The sequence below is a fragment of the Salmo salar genome, chromosome 05 (genome assembly GCF_965601325.2).
Source record: "Salmo salar chromosome 05, fSalSal1, whole genome shotgun sequence".
In the NCBI taxonomy this organism is placed as follows: domain Eukaryota; kingdom Metazoa; phylum Chordata; class Actinopteri; order Salmoniformes; family Salmonidae; genus Salmo; species Salmo salar.
In genome coordinates this window covers 40,165,007-40,181,120 of record NC_138295.1, presented here as the reverse complement: position 1 = coordinate 40,181,120, position 16,114 = coordinate 40,165,007, and the positions used below count along the sequence as shown (strand labels likewise).

Sequence of the window (16,114 nt, the reverse complement as noted above, 5' to 3'; positions counted from 1 at the left end):
GTGGGTACAACATCTCTTGTACACTTCCTGATAAACTCAGTTACCGTATCAGTATATTCCTCAATGTTATTATCGGAGGCTACCTGGGAACATATCCCAATCCGCGTGATCAAAACAATCTTGAAGCATGGGTTCCGATTCGTCAGACCAGTGTTGAGTAGTCCTTAGCACGGGTACTTCCTGTTTGAGTTTCTGCCTATAGGAACGAAGTCGTGGTCAGATTTGCCGAAAGGAGGGCAGGGGAGGGCCTTGTATGCATCCTGGAAGTTGGAGTAGCATTGGTTGAGTGTTTTAGCAGCGATAATGCTACAGTCAATGTGTTGATAGAAATTCATCAGCCTTTTTCACAAATTTTCTTTGTTAAAATCCTCAACTACAATAAATGCGGCCTCAGGGTATGTGCTTACCAGTTTGCTTAAGTCCTGTGAAGTTCGTTGTGGCATCAGCTTGAGGGGGGATATACACGGATGTGACTGTAACCGAAGAGAATTCTCTTGGGAGATAATAATAATATTCTAGGTCGGGTGAATAAAAGGACTTGAGTTCATGTATGTTATCACAATCACACCATGAGTCGTTATTCATGAAACATACATCCCTACCCTTCTTCTTTCTGGAGAGATATTTATTCCTGTCTGCGTGATGAACTGAGAACCCAACTGGCTGGACGGACTCAGACTGTATATCCCAAGAGAGCCATGTTTCCGTGAAACGGAGGATGTTACAATCCCTGATGTCTCTCTGAAAAGTTGTCAAGTTCTGAGCTTGTTTACTGTATTATCCAGATACTGAACATTAGCGAGTAATATACTCGGAAGCGGTGGGTGGTGTGCGCTCCTCCTAAGTCAGACTAGAAGACCACTCTGAGTACCTTTCCTCCACCGGCGGTGTTTTGGGTTGGCCTCTGGAATCAGTTCAATTGTCCTGGGGGGTGCGAACGAAGGATCCGATTCGGGAAAGTCATATTCCTGGTCGTAATGCTGGTAGTGCTGGTGAGTTCTGATATCCAATAGTTCTTCCTGGCTGTATGTAATAACACAAAGCATTTTCAGGGCTAATAACATAATAAATCATACGTAAAATAACAAAATACTGCAGTTTCCTAAGAGCTAGAAGCACGGCAGCCCTCTCTATCGGCGCCATTTTCATACCAGCAAGGCATGCAGAGATGCGTGTCACCACCTGGGTGTCAGAAGGGGGGAAGGAGAAAAGTAGTTGAGTGTCATCCGCATAATAGGAGAGACCATGTGAGGATATGACGGAGCCTAGTGACTTGGTGTACAGAGAGAAGAGGAGAGGGCCTAGAACCGAGCACTTTGTTAGTTAATGTTGTAAAGATTAGGCTATGTGTATTGAGTATAATTTTTTTTTTAATCTGACAAGAAGGAGGGAATGGGTGTGTGGCGAAGACGCAATAAAGGCATGTTTCTGTCTCCTGACAAATCGTGCGCATTTATTGTGTCATTGTGTGAATTGTTTAGGCTACCCGTTTGTTAATGTTATATACAGTACCAGTCAAACTCTGTACTATTTTCTACATTGTAGAATAATAGTGAAGACATCAATACTATGAAATAACACATATGGAATCATGTAGTAACCAAAGAAGTGTTAAACAAATCAAAGTATATTTTATATTTGAGATTCTTCAAAGTAGCCTTGATGACAGCTTTGCACACTCTTGGCTCTGCCCCACCTGCCTGAATAATCCATCGTTATATCCGAATAGCGGCGTTTTGTTCGTGCGTTCCAGACACTATCCGAAATGGTAAAGAAGTGTCGCGCACATGGCGCAATTCGTGACAATAAAATTCGAAATATTCCATTACCGTACTTCGAAGCATGTCAACCGCTGTTTAAAATCAATTTTTACGCCATTTTTCTCGTAGAAAAGCGATAATATTCCGACAGGGAATCTCCTTTTCGGCAAACAGAGGAAAAAATCACAAAGGCGGGGGCGGTCGGGTCACGCGCATAAGCCCAGAGTCCCTTGATCGGCCACTTGAGAAAGGCGATAATGTGTTTCAGCCTGACGACATTCTGTTTTTTCCCGGGCTCTGAGCGCCTATGGAAGACGTGGGAAGTGTCACGTTAGAGCAGAGATCCTTAGTAAAAGATAGAGATGGAAAAGAAGTTCAAGAAATGGTCAGACAGGCCACTTCCTGTAAAGGAATCTCTCAGGTTTTGACCTGCCATTTGAGTTCTGTTATACTCACAGACACCATTCAAACAGTTTTAGAAACTTTAGGGTGTTTTCTATCCATATGTAATAAGTATATGCATATTCTAGTTACTGGGTAGGAGTGGTAACCAGATTAAATCGGGTATGTTTTTTATCCAGCCGTGTCAATACTGCCCCCTAGCCCTAACAGGTTAACTACATTACTTTAGTTGGCTGCTTTCAGTAAAACTGAAAGGAGCCTATTGTTTGTGTATGATCTTTATTCATTGTTCACTTGTTTTTCAACAATGTCAGGTAAAGGCAGGGATGACTAGGGCCTTCAGCACATAAGACACAGGGGATAAGAAATCATTTGAACACAGATATAAAGTCCCACTGTGCCCACGATGAAGTTAACTGCATTACTTTAGTTGGCTGCTTTGTGCACAACTTGTATGTAATATAACCTATTCCGGGAGCCTAGTGTGTGTTTATGAACTGCTGTATGTGGAATATTTTGGGACCATTGGCTTCCCTGAAAACAGGTACTGACAGAAGGAGCAGTATGAGTCAGGGTTTGTGCGCTGTCCAACTGTTGCCTGCCTTATAGCCTCATGCTGCTCCACAGACAGCACCATGCCAGCCAGGCTGACTGTATGACCCAGGTGCCCATGTTTTTAACAATGTCCGGTACAGACAGGGAGACTGGGAAGAATTTATAGTGTACGTTCGCGATATCCCCCTATTTGCAAGCATGACCATTGGCATAATACATTATTGATATGTAAATTCAACCAACCCAATTGGAATACATAAACATCGAATACATGTTTATGCAGTGTCAAGGGGGAAAATAACCAACGCTTTTACACATGCAAATTGTAATTAATAACTTCACCATGCTCAAAGGGATATTCAACGTATGTATTTTATATTTTTACCCATAAACCAATAGGTGCCCTTCTTTTTCGGGATGTCTCACGGTCTGACAAACACCGCTCTAGCTCTGTCACCTTTCACCGTAGATGTGCAAATGCGACATCGACAGATGCGGTGGATCGATATCTCTAGCTGAAACTGACAGATTTTTATGGGATCTTTTAAATTATCCTAATTAGCTTTCCACGGAGCTGCGGAAATCCACTCTGGGGATTAAACGTTTTTCTAATTATCTACAGCTACTTTATTACTTGATTTCCTGACTACTAGTCACATTTTCAATGCTAATCCTGTAGAATCTTTAGCAACGACGCTGGTCCCATGAATTTGTTTCTTTTCAAAAGCTTCCCGTATTAAATTATTACGCATGGAATTATTACATTGTCCTAACCTGGACATCTTTAACCTGGATCACAGAGAGAGAGAGAAACAACAGGGAAGAGGGAAACATTACTCCTAATTATCAGGTCTTGAACAGGTCCAGCCGTCAGCTGCCTCAGTTTACTGAGCTGGATTGGAAACACATAGTTCCTGTCTTCACTACTGACCTCTGGCTCAGTGTGATCCTCACCACTTCCCCTCTCTCCACCCATCTCCTCTCCATCACTGCCATCCCTCCACGCAGTAGTCATCAGGCTGTCAGCCCCCAAACCATCCTGACAATCTCCAGGAGATCTGGGCTCTGCCTCCACATCCATCTCCTCGGACCGCAGTAACATGGGTGGGTCACTGGGGATACTGCTACACATGTAACCAGTTGGGGGGCTATCCATAGCCAGGTCTGCCTCAGTCTCATCCACAGGCCAGTCTGGGGTCTCCCCAGTTTGGATGACTGTGGATGTAGGGCTGGAGGTGTGACTGGGCTGGCTCTTATTATCGCTGTGTGTCGCTGTGTGTATCGCTGTGTGTACTGGTGGGGGATGTGGGGTAGTTCGCTGGGTGACTCTAGTTGAGACATGGTGTTAGATCCTCATGTGGAGCTGGAGAGAGAGATGTCTCAAAGGAGATGTGTGTAGGAGAATAACAGGTGTCGTTGTGCTGAGATTCATGTGCCCCCCAATCCTCTGAGAACCTGAAAGGGACCGGGTCTATATCATCTGGGACGTAATAGGGGCTGTCTACACTGCAAAAATTGAAATCTAAGTAAGATGAAATATCTTAAATCAAGGCAATATATGTTTGTTTTTTGTCTGACAAGATATTTCTTCTTATCAGCCAGTTTTTATGTTGGAGCATTTCACTTGTTTCAAGCCGTTTTGTCCTTAATTATCTTAATAAGATAATATAATTTGTTACTGAGATTGTATTACTGGTTGAGTAACTTAATGCTCGAAACTAGAATTACCAGAATTATAAAGCTGTTTGATCAACACTGACAAGTACAAAACTGCTTTGTCAAAGTCAGGCATCTTATCCTTTTCATCTCTTCACATATTAAAGAACAGATATTGACCAAATGGAATTCACTGTTTTATTGTCAATCTTACACACAGCACAGCAATCATGTAGACAAAATACAGTACAGAACAAAGACAGTACACTTTTCATATCTGGGGAACACACTGAGTCATTTGAACTATTGTACAATTCTATTACATCCCAAAGATGGTATTTGACTTGTACATAAGTTTGGCTCTTGTTGCTAATTGTGTAATAAGAGGTCAAATCAACCAGCTTTTCAGCATCCAGTAACTCAGTGGCCTGTGCAAGGTGTGGGACCTCAACTTGATAAGCCATGACGTTTCTCTCAAAGCGTATAGTTTGAAATGGTTGATATTTCAAACGATAAAGCCTAGAATCAACAAGAAATATGTTTTGACCAGTCCAAATTCTGGCATATTACCATTCAGTACTTTGGCAAAGATCATGGACTTCTGAGTTATGTATTTATTTCAAGCCATTTGACTGATACAGAATGGTTTACTTCATTGAAACCTAGGAAGTCCCTCAATTTTTCCACGTAAATATTGTAGATCTTTAACCTCTGATACAGGTCCCATCTCCCTTTCATTTGAAAAAAAATGGGTGCATTGAACTGTCAACATTTTGGCAGCTTTCATATATTTGGTTCTGATTGATCAAAAACTTGCAAATATTTTTTTAATTGAGCTTGGAAACCCATTGTTTAAAGAAACAATGTTTAGACTCGAACCGCATACACATATGTCTAACCATTGGACCCAATAACTTTATCTGTGATGGAAAATGTATCATGTTGTTTAGGTGTAACATTGCGGTCTGGAAAAAGCTCCTTCCAATGCTTCAAATGATTTTCAATGAGTAACTTCAACCTAGACACAGTCACAATGGAAAGAACTGGTGTAAATACTATCTGTACAATCTCTATTAGCTCAATTATCAGTAGTATATATGTATTGACTTCCAAACTCTCCAAAACAAATGACAATATCCTTAGCAGGACAAGCATTTGCCCAGATGACTGTTTTAGTTTACCATCACTTGACGTTAATCTACTAACTGAAATTGGGGATGGCCGATCTCTAACATCTAGAGGGGAATAAGGGAAACCAAGAATAGCAGAATTCACCGAGTCCAGATCAATCTGTCCTGACACAAGATGATTCAAAACATTTGATTTCCAATGGGTCTATGCCCTCCAGAATTACATGCATAATGTCTTGCGGAGTTTGTTGTATGATAAAGGCTGGGAATTCAACTAACTTGCTCCTTTTATTGATCCCATATGTTGTGCTCAGGCTGTTGTGAAGCAAGTCAGTTGGTGCCTTTTCTATTTCATCACACTGTCTGACATGCTTCGCCAATGTCCTTTTAGTATATGCATCCTCATTGAAGTGTGACTGCATGTCCTCAAAAGAACACTCAGTGTCTGCACTTACTGTAGCAAAGCCCACACTCTTTGAACCCTGCTAGTTCATGTTGTGCCAGGGTGTCTCCACAGAGAGACCATGGCACCATATATAATTCTCTCCATTAATAGTTAGCATTTTAACCCCACTGTACAATCAAATTTCAAAAATCAAATGTATTTATATAGCCCTTCGTACATCAGCTGATATCTCAAAGTGCTGTTCAGAAACCCAGCCTAAAACCCCAAACAGCAAGCAATGCATGTGAAAGAAGCACGGTGGCTAGGAAAAACTCCCTAGGAAAAACTCCCTAGAAAGGCCAAAAACCTAGGAAGAAACCAGGTTATGAGGGGTGGCCAGTCCTCTTCTGGCTGTGCAGAGTGGATATTATAACAGAACATGGTCAAGATGTTAAAATGTTCATAAATGACCAGCATGGTCAAATAATAATCATAGTAGTTGTCGAGGATGCAACAAGTACGTCCGGTGAACAGGTCAGGGTTCCATAGCCGCAGGCAGAACAGTTGAAACTGGAGCAGCAGCACGGCCAGGTGGACTGGGGACAGCAAGGAGTCATCATGCCAGGTAGTCCTGAGGCATGGTCCTAGGGCTCAGGTCCTCCGAGAGAAAGACAGAAGGAGAGAATTAGAGAGAGCATATTTAAATTCACACAGGACACCGGACAAGACAAGAGAAATACCCCAGATGTAACAGAGTGACCCTAGCCCCCCGACACAAACTACTGCAGCATAAATACTGGAGGCTGAGACAGGAGGGATAAGAAGACACTGTGGCCCCATCCGATGATACCCCCGGACAGGGCCAAATACATCCATACAACGCATCCATGTCTTCCTTGATTCTATTCAATATTACATCTACACCAGATTGACGGAGGTCTGCTGATCTAGCCATGGCAAGTAGCATGATAGCAGCCAGTTTAGACCTGTATTTTGGATTTATATTTCCTAGGGTGTAGTACACCATTAACTTGTTTTTTGATGCAAAGGATCCTAGTGGATTACAGATTTCTATTTCATCCATGTACAGAACAATCTGCAATCCCTTATTTTCAGAGAAACCAAAGGTATGTGATTTTAGAAGAGCACCATTAACAACGTCATGAAAAAAAAACTTTCCTTGCACATCTTGACCAGTAAAGGGGTTATTTGTTATTGTAGTTTGGTCAGGACGTGGCAGGGGGTGTTTGTTTTATGTGTTCCAGGGTTTTTGGGTATTGTTCTATGTTTTGTATTTCTATGTTTTTTCTATGTTGTGTATTTCTTTGTTGGCCTGGTATGGCTCTCAATCAGGAACAGCTGTACATCGTTGTTACTGATTGGGAGTCATACTTAGGTAGCCCTGTTTTCACCTGTCTTTTGTGGGAAGTTGTTTTTGCATAGCTGTGTGTGTAGCCTGCAATACTGTGTGTTCGGTTTCTTGTTTTGTAAGTGTTCAATAAAAGTTTAAGATGAGCACTCAACCCGCTGCGCCTTGGTCTACTACATACGACGCCCGTTACACATCTGGGGTCCCTTTTCAACCATAGACAAAATCCTTGGGTGTGATAAGAACTCTTCTAGACTTTTGACTAATGGTACATAATGAAATAATTTGTCTTTGATGAAAATGTATTTTGAACCTCCACATTTCATCCTGCATATGGTTCAAGCAATTGGAATTTCCTCTGCATCCAAACTGCTAAACTGCTTCTTAATAACACTGTCTTGTCTAAATGTTGTTGCAACGCCAGCAAAAGGCTCAATGAAATTGTCAAATATATCCATTGCATCTTTTTCAAGTTGACCTGATGTGCTTCCTGAACGCTTCCTTAGCACTGACTCCATCTGCTTCCTGAGGTTGTCCAATAGTGATGATTGATACTGCTGTACCCCAGCAACAATGTCATTCATGCCTTTGAGAGAGAGTGAGAGAGAGAGTGAGGTGGGGATGTCATCAATCATGGAGGTTGGAACACACCATCATGTATACCAATGATTTTCAGATTTGCTTATGACATATTAACATAAGGGATGAACAATAGTAAAGTGGACAACCTAGTACTGAGAATGAACTCAACCATCACTGAACCACTACAAAATGCTCTGCATAATGTTACAAACCAAATGCTGTGTTCTGTTCAGAAAAAGCATCTTACCTGTGAGAGACGATGCTTGGCTCTCATTTATCACAAAAGCAGTGGCATGTGTTGTCAGATCCTAAAAAAAATGTTGACATTGAATGTAGTATCCTGAGGCTGGACATTACTAGTTCATGACAAGTATAATGTTTGTGACAGAAGTGGTTGCAAAGACTGACTATGAATGCTATTAGTAAATCTAAGTACTTAAAATATGGTCAATTTCAGTGGATTGCCACCAACCGAGTAACTTACTTGCTGCACTGTGACAGCTTCATGTTGGTCAATGCCCCTTTGCCCTTCATCTGAGTCAGATGTATGGAGTTGCTGATCAGTGATGCTGGAGTTAGCTAGAAGCTGATCGGGTTGAATGTTGTCCTGTGTACCACACATCAAAGAAAGAATATTTGAAATTGTATTTAGTTTCACCAATAGAGGTATTTAAGTGTTTTGTTCCTAGTTATCATTGATTATTTTCACATTAACCCAGCTTTAGCCATAAGAGTCATTGCCTATGGACAGTATGACTTTTGTCCGTGTATCGTCCGTTCATTAAATTATTTTTTTACATCCAGAGAACAAAAAGAATATGCTAGCTAGCTACTTGTTCCGGTGGTACTTGGCTTTCTTCCGATGGCTGTTCATCTGGTCGGGTGCAATCAAGTAGGTGTTGAAGGTGGTTTCTCTTTACATGATGATAGAAGGAATGGTACACTATATTCCTCAGTGCATCCGTCAATACCACAGAGCAACCAGAAATCAGGGCTGCGACTGTGCAATCTATTGATATGGCTCAATAACAGTTTCAATGAAAAATGAAAAAGTCATAAAAAACGCAGCCGATAACGCACCGCCAAAGCATTTTGAACTTTACTAAAAGCAACCGCAAGTAAAACGTTCCCACTGCTTTCCATGAAAAGGGCGGAAAGAACTCATGTTCACAAGTATTTATAATACGACCAAGTAATTTGATTGGAGTAGAGTTAAACAGCACTGGGACTTTTAACTATACATGTATCACTCCGCTTTACAGGTGTTCTAATAACCGTTAATTACATTAATGATCGTTATCTTAAATTGTAACAAACTTCGCACCGCAAAGATTAGCATATTTCCACAAATAACATTTGAGTTAAATTATGAATGGTCGTCAGGAGAGGACGGTAACGTGAAGACCTACACAAAGTAGAAGTAGCAAGCTAGTGTGTAGGAAAATGTATATGTGGTGCTTGGCAACAGTCCAGTCCCAGACCAGTTGGGGAACTATGTCCCAGTCCAGTTGTGGAACTATGTGTGTTGGCTGGGCCAAATAAATGATTAAATGAATAAACAGTTCATAATCTGTTGTCGCTTATTACTGTTAACTAATAAATTGCGCTTGTAGAACTGTTGTATAAAAGCAATATCACACTGAGGTCGTGCTGTTATACTGAATATTATTATCTGCGGCCTCGTACCCACGCCCGAATCACAGCCGTGCTGATTGCACTCCCTCTCTTGTGATATTGCTTAACGGACGTTCATCACATTATCTAGCTACATAAGGGAGGCCTATAATTAAAAAGTCAAAGACGGTCCAAATCTTTGAGTCATTTAACAACACCATGAATGAAGATGGAATGGATGACACATATCCAGGCATGGATCATATATCAACCGCAGTATTAAAATGTAATGTTCATTTGTTTATACCTTCTACCTTTCTCCTTAGCAAGCTAACATTAGCTAACGTTCATTTGAATTGGAAAGTTGGCAAACCAAGTTAGCATGCTAACTTTAACTAGGTTACATTGACTGTTAGCAGTTAATAACTGCACGAATGGCCATTCGTTGAAAAAACTTGAACTTTGGTTAGATTGAGAGTGCTTTATTGCCAGTAATAGTGTTAACGAGGTGTAAATGACACCGTCGATTATTTAGCTTCGCCGTCTTTGGTGCCCTTTCTATTGACAATAGAAAATAAATAGAAAGGGCGCCAAAGACAGCAAAGCTACATTTTCGATGGTGTCAGTCATTGTCTACAATCTTAGCTAGGCAAGCAAAGATTAACTAACTAAGATTTTCAATATGGGAGACAATTTAACGTTAACGTTAGTGCAAGCTAATGAAACTATATTTCGGTTTAAAGTAATTAACGTCAACGTTAATGATATACTGGTAGTCTAATTTTGTTAGCAAACATTCGCTAGCTTGGTAAATCATTCCTGCATTAACTGGAAAGGGAAGACAGTATGCTAATGTCTCATAACCTATATCAACCTGACACGTTGCATCTATAAACTATGATTTAGTTGCTAATTACTTAACTATTTACCATGTGGTTAAATGTGTTTTTCAGCTGCTAATATAAGGACAAACATGCTGCCCAGCCTTTCTAAGGAGGATTTACAGTGATTTCTTTCCCAGGCCAGAGCACTTCTTCAGAAGGAGAACCATTTGGAGATTTACTCATGGTGAAAATGAGGTAATGTTAGATTTTGACATTTGGGAGACATTTAATCTAACCATGCAGACAGTGTTTCCTGTTATCAAAGTAGCATTTCCGGGCCATCATTACAATACATCTATCTAAAGATGTAGTTGTTTTGGTGTTTGCTCTTATGTTGTTGTTACAGTGTGGTGTTCTTTTTTCATTATAATTACCATTGAATAAATGTATGTCTTATAAAGGGTCAAGAATCAGACCTGTGAAGACCAGGCACCTCCTCTGGGACCTTTCTTCAGGCGAGACCACTCTTCAGCCCTGTCGTGATTGTCTGCGAACCCAACTGCGTACTGGCCATTGGAACCATGCCTGTGGTGACCTTCCCAAAAGAGGACATCTATGCCAGCGTGACGTATCTCATGGAGTGTTATTACACCTTTACCTCACATATCCCAAGTACATTGTGACACTCCTCTCTGTGTTGCAGACAGAAGTCCTCTCGGACGCCATCCACGACCAGGACATGACTTCTTCATATAAAAAGGCTATGGCCGAGTGGAAAAAGTTCATTACTGACTAGGGTTGCACAATACCATTTTTTCATTTCCAGTCCCGATAACAAAACTGTGTATTGGCCCATCCGAGAACTGATCCTATAACCTTTAATAAATAGACAGGGCGTTTGTTGTTTATTATAAGAAGGTTTAAAGCACTGTTATGAATGTTATCTTCCCATTGGTCTTACATTTTCACCTTGACCACCAATGGCCTTTGTTGTTTTTGCATCCAGTTCTGCCCATATCAGCCTCTGGATATACTGAGTCTTCAATAAAGAAGTGAAAAGAAATGAGATTCATCACATTTACATCTTAGTCATTTAGCAGACGCTCTTATTCAGAGCGACTTACAGTAGTGAATGCATACAATTCATACATTTTTTTTTTTCTTCCTTCCCTGTGTTGGTCCCCCATGGGAATTGAACCCACAACCCTGGTGTTGCAAACACCATGCTCTACCAACTGAGCCACTCTTTCATTCTTTCTTTAAGCTGGCCAATCTCATTTCTAATAGTAGTACAAGTACATTTATCTTAGTCAAGATTACTTATTTTAAGCAAAATGTTTCTGTAAATTCCTGGGAATATTGCCTTATTTCAAGACGATTGCAATAGCATTGGATTCTAAATTTAAGCACATTTTCCTACAGATTTAGAAAATAATTCTTAAATCTTTTATTTGCATACAGACAAATGTACTTTTTTTTTTGTGTAGCTGTACTGGTTTTAAGATATATTTACTAAACATATAGCCTTATTTCAAGATGATGGCACTAGCATTTGCTAAATTTAAGCACATTTTCCTACATATTGAGAAAATTATTCTTACATCTTTTCTTTGTATCCAGACAAATTACTTGTTTTTAGTCTGAACGCACTAGGTTTAAGATATCTGTACATTCTTTGAGACTAGATATTTTAACTTGTTTAAAAAATCTTGTCAAGTAAAATTTTCCTGTTCTGTTGGCAGATCATTTTGCCTATTTTAAGTAATATTTCCCTAATTGTATTGCTTTTATTTCTTGTTTTTGAGAGCTGACTTGCAGTGTAGGCTTTAGGGGGTGAGGGAGAGTGTTGTCTAGTAGTGATTGTGCGGACCTTGGTTGTTTATATTTCTCTGTCAAAAGAGGTTTGTTCCTTGTAATAGACTGTTTCTTGCTCTTCCAATACACCATTTTCTACTTCTCCAGTGCAGCTTGTCTGAGCTTCATTTGGAATGGTTATAGAGGTCGAAGTCTCAGACTTTAAGCATTCTGGCTCTTCTTTTCCTTCAAACAATGGTTGAGAAGGTTTACCTGAGTATTGTTGTGACTTCCCAGTTATCTGGTTAGTAGAAGACCCTGAGGCTCCTGCCACTGCAGGCTGTTCAGATTTAGACGCACTTGGTGATTTTATTGAACATATTGGAATGTCTGTGTCTGAGCTTTTCATGGCTTTCTTGTCATTTGATGGTCCAGTCGAAGAAGAATCCCTGAGCGAATTGGATTCAATAATGTCCCTTTCTTCTGCTATTAAATCCTGCTTTGTTCTCATTCAAATCTTGTTTAGTTGGGGAGCGGGACAGAGAACCTGGACTTCTGGTGTGCGGTCCTTTATGTTTTGAGATTCCATTAGTATTTTTATCTCCCTGGGGTAGTGGATTCACCTGCCCTGGATCTGAGTGATCCGAGTGGTTGTTGTCAATAAAGTCCCCCACTTCTACGGGCCCACCTAGGTCCCTCCCCCTGCGCCTCCTTGATGGTGGGAGAGCCCACCTCTGACCAGTAAAGTCAATCACAAACTGAGAGACAGGTCAACCACAGAAGAACTAGAATGAGATTATGCTTACTTTGAGGTGAAGATCAACACAAAGTATATTACATTGAAGTGTTTTCATACATTTGCATTGGGCTGTGATCTGAGGGTGGTGAATATGGATGCCATAGACTGCAGACACTATTATTTAGCAAGCTAACTTACTATCATAGAACAATATATTCATTATCTATGTGTTTTTAGCCAGCAAGGCAGTCCCTCGCATTTGAGTGAAAGCTAGCAAGAGGCCTGCCCAGCGTTATTTTACATTTTAGTCATTTAGCAGACACTTTTTTTTTTGTACTGGCCCCCCGTGGGAATTGAACCTACAACCCTGGCGTTGCACACACCATGCTGGCGTTGCAAACACCATGCTCTACCAACTGAGCCACAGGGAAGGCTCTTATCAATGATGTTAGCTATCTGTTAGCTAGCTAGCAAACTAACACCGATTTAGCCTACTGTAATTTCCGGACTATTAAGCGCACCTGAATATAAGCCGCACCCACTGAATTAAAAAATATATATTATTTTGAACATAAATAAGCCGCACATGTCTATAAGCCGCAGGTGCCTACCGGTTACTTTGAAACAAATTAACTTTACACAGGCTTTAACGAAACACGGCTTGTAACAAAAATAAATAGGCTTTAACGAAACACGGCTTGTAACAAGAAATAAAAAATTAGCAGTAAGCTTTAGTTGTCTTTTTGCACTGAGTCAATTCCTCATGCTGCTGTTTCCAACGTCTTATCATCGACTCATTAAGACCAAGCTCCCGTGCAGCAGCTCTATTTCCTTTTCCAACAGCCAGATCAATCGCCTTCAACTTGAAAGATGCATCATATGCATTTCTCTGTGTCTTTGCCATGATGAGGGTGACAAAATGACTACCGTAATCAGAATGATGGGAAGTTTGAGAGCGCTCTATTTAATCTAAACAGTAAACAAAAAAGTTTTTGACCGTAACCCGTTCGGCAATTTCATTGGTCTAATGAAAGCTTCATGCCGGCAAAAAACAGCACGTCACAGAATGTTTTTTTTTTTTTGCGGAAAATTTTTTTAAAGCGGGAAAAATCCATATATTGTTTAAGCCTCGAGGTTCAAAGCCTGGGAAAAAAGTTGCGGCTTATAGTCCGGAATTTACAGTACTCTCAAGCTTGTAAGTCAAGTGGTCCAGTGGCTACACTACATTGAACATCTTCCACAAATACATACTAGCTATAACTTTACCTATAGCTTTATCTAGCTAGCTAATTGAATAAGAAAATCCCAAGCTTTACCTGAGGAGGGGGTGGGACCTAGTGAGTGACGTGTGACGAGTCAAGTGACAGTTGTGGCACGCTCCCAGCTGGTTTGGCAACCCCAACTCATCAATTAACTAGCCATAACTAATTTGCTGTACAGTGTAAATATATTTTTATCAAAATAATTACTCGCTACAGTTCTTGTTCTGTTGTGTTTTCACACATGCAATGAGTGAGTCAAACATGCCTCTCTGCTGCCGTAGTCACCGGGTAGCCATTGCTACTTCACGGGGAACACTTTTACCTGTGTGTAAGCAGCATGATTGACCCATCCTCCCCTGATAAATGGCCTTGCCTAGGCCTTGTTCTCGGTGTCACTGTAAACACCTAGAACTTCAACATCCGAGTCCTCTCCACTCCCCGAGCTGAGCAAAATTACATCCTCTATATTGCTGTCAACTTCTCAAGTTAGACATTTAGCTAGCATCTAGCCAGCGAACCATCTGTCGGCATGCATGAGTCTTTTTAAAATGTGTTTATTTAACTAGGCAAGTCAGTTAAGAACAAATTATGATTTACAATGGCTGCCTACACCAGCCAAACCCTAAACTGGATGACACTGGGCCAATTGTGCGCTGCCCTATGGGACTCCCAATCACGGCCGGTTGTGATACAGCCTGGAAACAAACCAGGGTCTGTAGTGACACCTCTAGCACTGAGATGCAGCGCCTTAGACCGCTGCGCCACTTGGGAGCCCCAGTCCGATGTTCTAACGTTACTGAAACACAGCGAGACAATGATATCCATTTTATGAAAACGATGCCGTAAACGTTTTGTAATAGATAATCCAAAACATTATTCACAATAACGTTAGCTAGCAAGTAGCCACATAAAGCAAATCCATAAATGTCCTTACTAGTATTCTGCCAGCAGCACAAACGATTACATCACTGTAGTGTGGTAATGAGGAAACCTTAAAAAATAAAAGCCTGCATTTCAAAACATTGCTTATTTTGGATAACTCATTTAAATTATATATTTTGTTGTCAATGGCCACTGTTATTGTGCCAACAAGAAAATGCAATAAGTAATTATGAAAAAATTAAATGTTGAGACTGGTCTGTTGAGCATATTGGGCTTTAGAGAGAAACCATTTCAACATGTCTCAGCTAAAGTGGGGTGGAAAATACTCAGTAGGGTCTCTAATAACCAAATATGGTTAGTTTTGGAAGGGGACTGTATCTTAATTATCCAGCAGCACTTTGTTCTGTAAAGGCCTATTAACCAAGTTTTCAAAACCAATAACGGAGACAAGATGGAAAGATAATATACAATACAGAGACGTGATGATTATCTATCAAGCTCAGCAAAGGCATTTTCTGTGGTTTTAAATGTATTACGTAGTAATTTTCTCTCTGATAACTCATAAAACATATCCTTGCATGCCATTGTTCCTTCAGATGTGACTTCAAAAGATAATTGCACCTGTCAATTATTCGGTCATTGAACCACTTGTTGTCATTCCTTAATATTTATAATCCTCGTTAGTAAGATGTAAGAGTTGTAAGAGTTTTGGTTGTCTCTAGTAATGCCTTTGGAGCATGGATGACATTAAAAAGCCTGACCGCTAAAAATTGTTTGAAGTATTACATGTTTTACAAATCTTGTTTTCTTGGGATGCTTGTGGTGAAAGGAATTATTTGATGCCTCTTTCTGTATTGACTTGGTTCAACAATTTGTTTTTTTACCCTGGCTATACATGGCTTTCTTGCACTGACTGCAATTTTGAGAGCATACACTTTGAATGTGGAGGAGATCATTGGCTTAGAAATTTGCAGGTAGCATTTCCTTCACAAAATATTCTGTCACACATATCGCTGTTTTGAAGTCTGTTAAAACAATGGTTGTGTAGTCTGTCCTGTTTTCACTGCATCCAACTGTGAAATTACTTTGCCAAATTGCTGATTTGGACTCACTGTTTGCTTTAAGTAATCTTTTGTGACATTCTTTGAAAGCAGATGTTT

The 16,114-nt window shown here is 40.4% G+C and overlaps 2 long non-coding RNA genes across 2 annotated transcripts; one reads left to right on the top strand and one right to left on the bottom strand.

Annotated features, from left to right (window-relative positions):
* Window positions 1-4,557: 4,557 nt before the first annotated feature.
* LOC106604888 (uncharacterized) lies at window positions 4,558-8,997 on the bottom strand. The gene is made up of 4 exons (XR_001328750.3): window positions 8,673-8,997; window positions 8,324-8,446; window positions 8,087-8,147; window positions 4,558-7,843 (listed from the first exon to the last, which is right to left on the bottom strand). It is a non-coding gene; the product is annotated as an uncharacterized LOC106604888 (long non-coding RNA).
* Window positions 8,998-9,548: 551 nt separating this feature from the next.
* LOC106604889 (uncharacterized) lies at window positions 9,549-11,641 on the top strand. The gene is made up of 3 exons (XR_001328751.3): window positions 9,549-9,739; window positions 10,407-10,532; window positions 10,739-11,641. It is a non-coding gene; the product is annotated as an uncharacterized LOC106604889 (long non-coding RNA).
* Window positions 11,642-16,114: the final 4,473 nt, after the last annotated feature.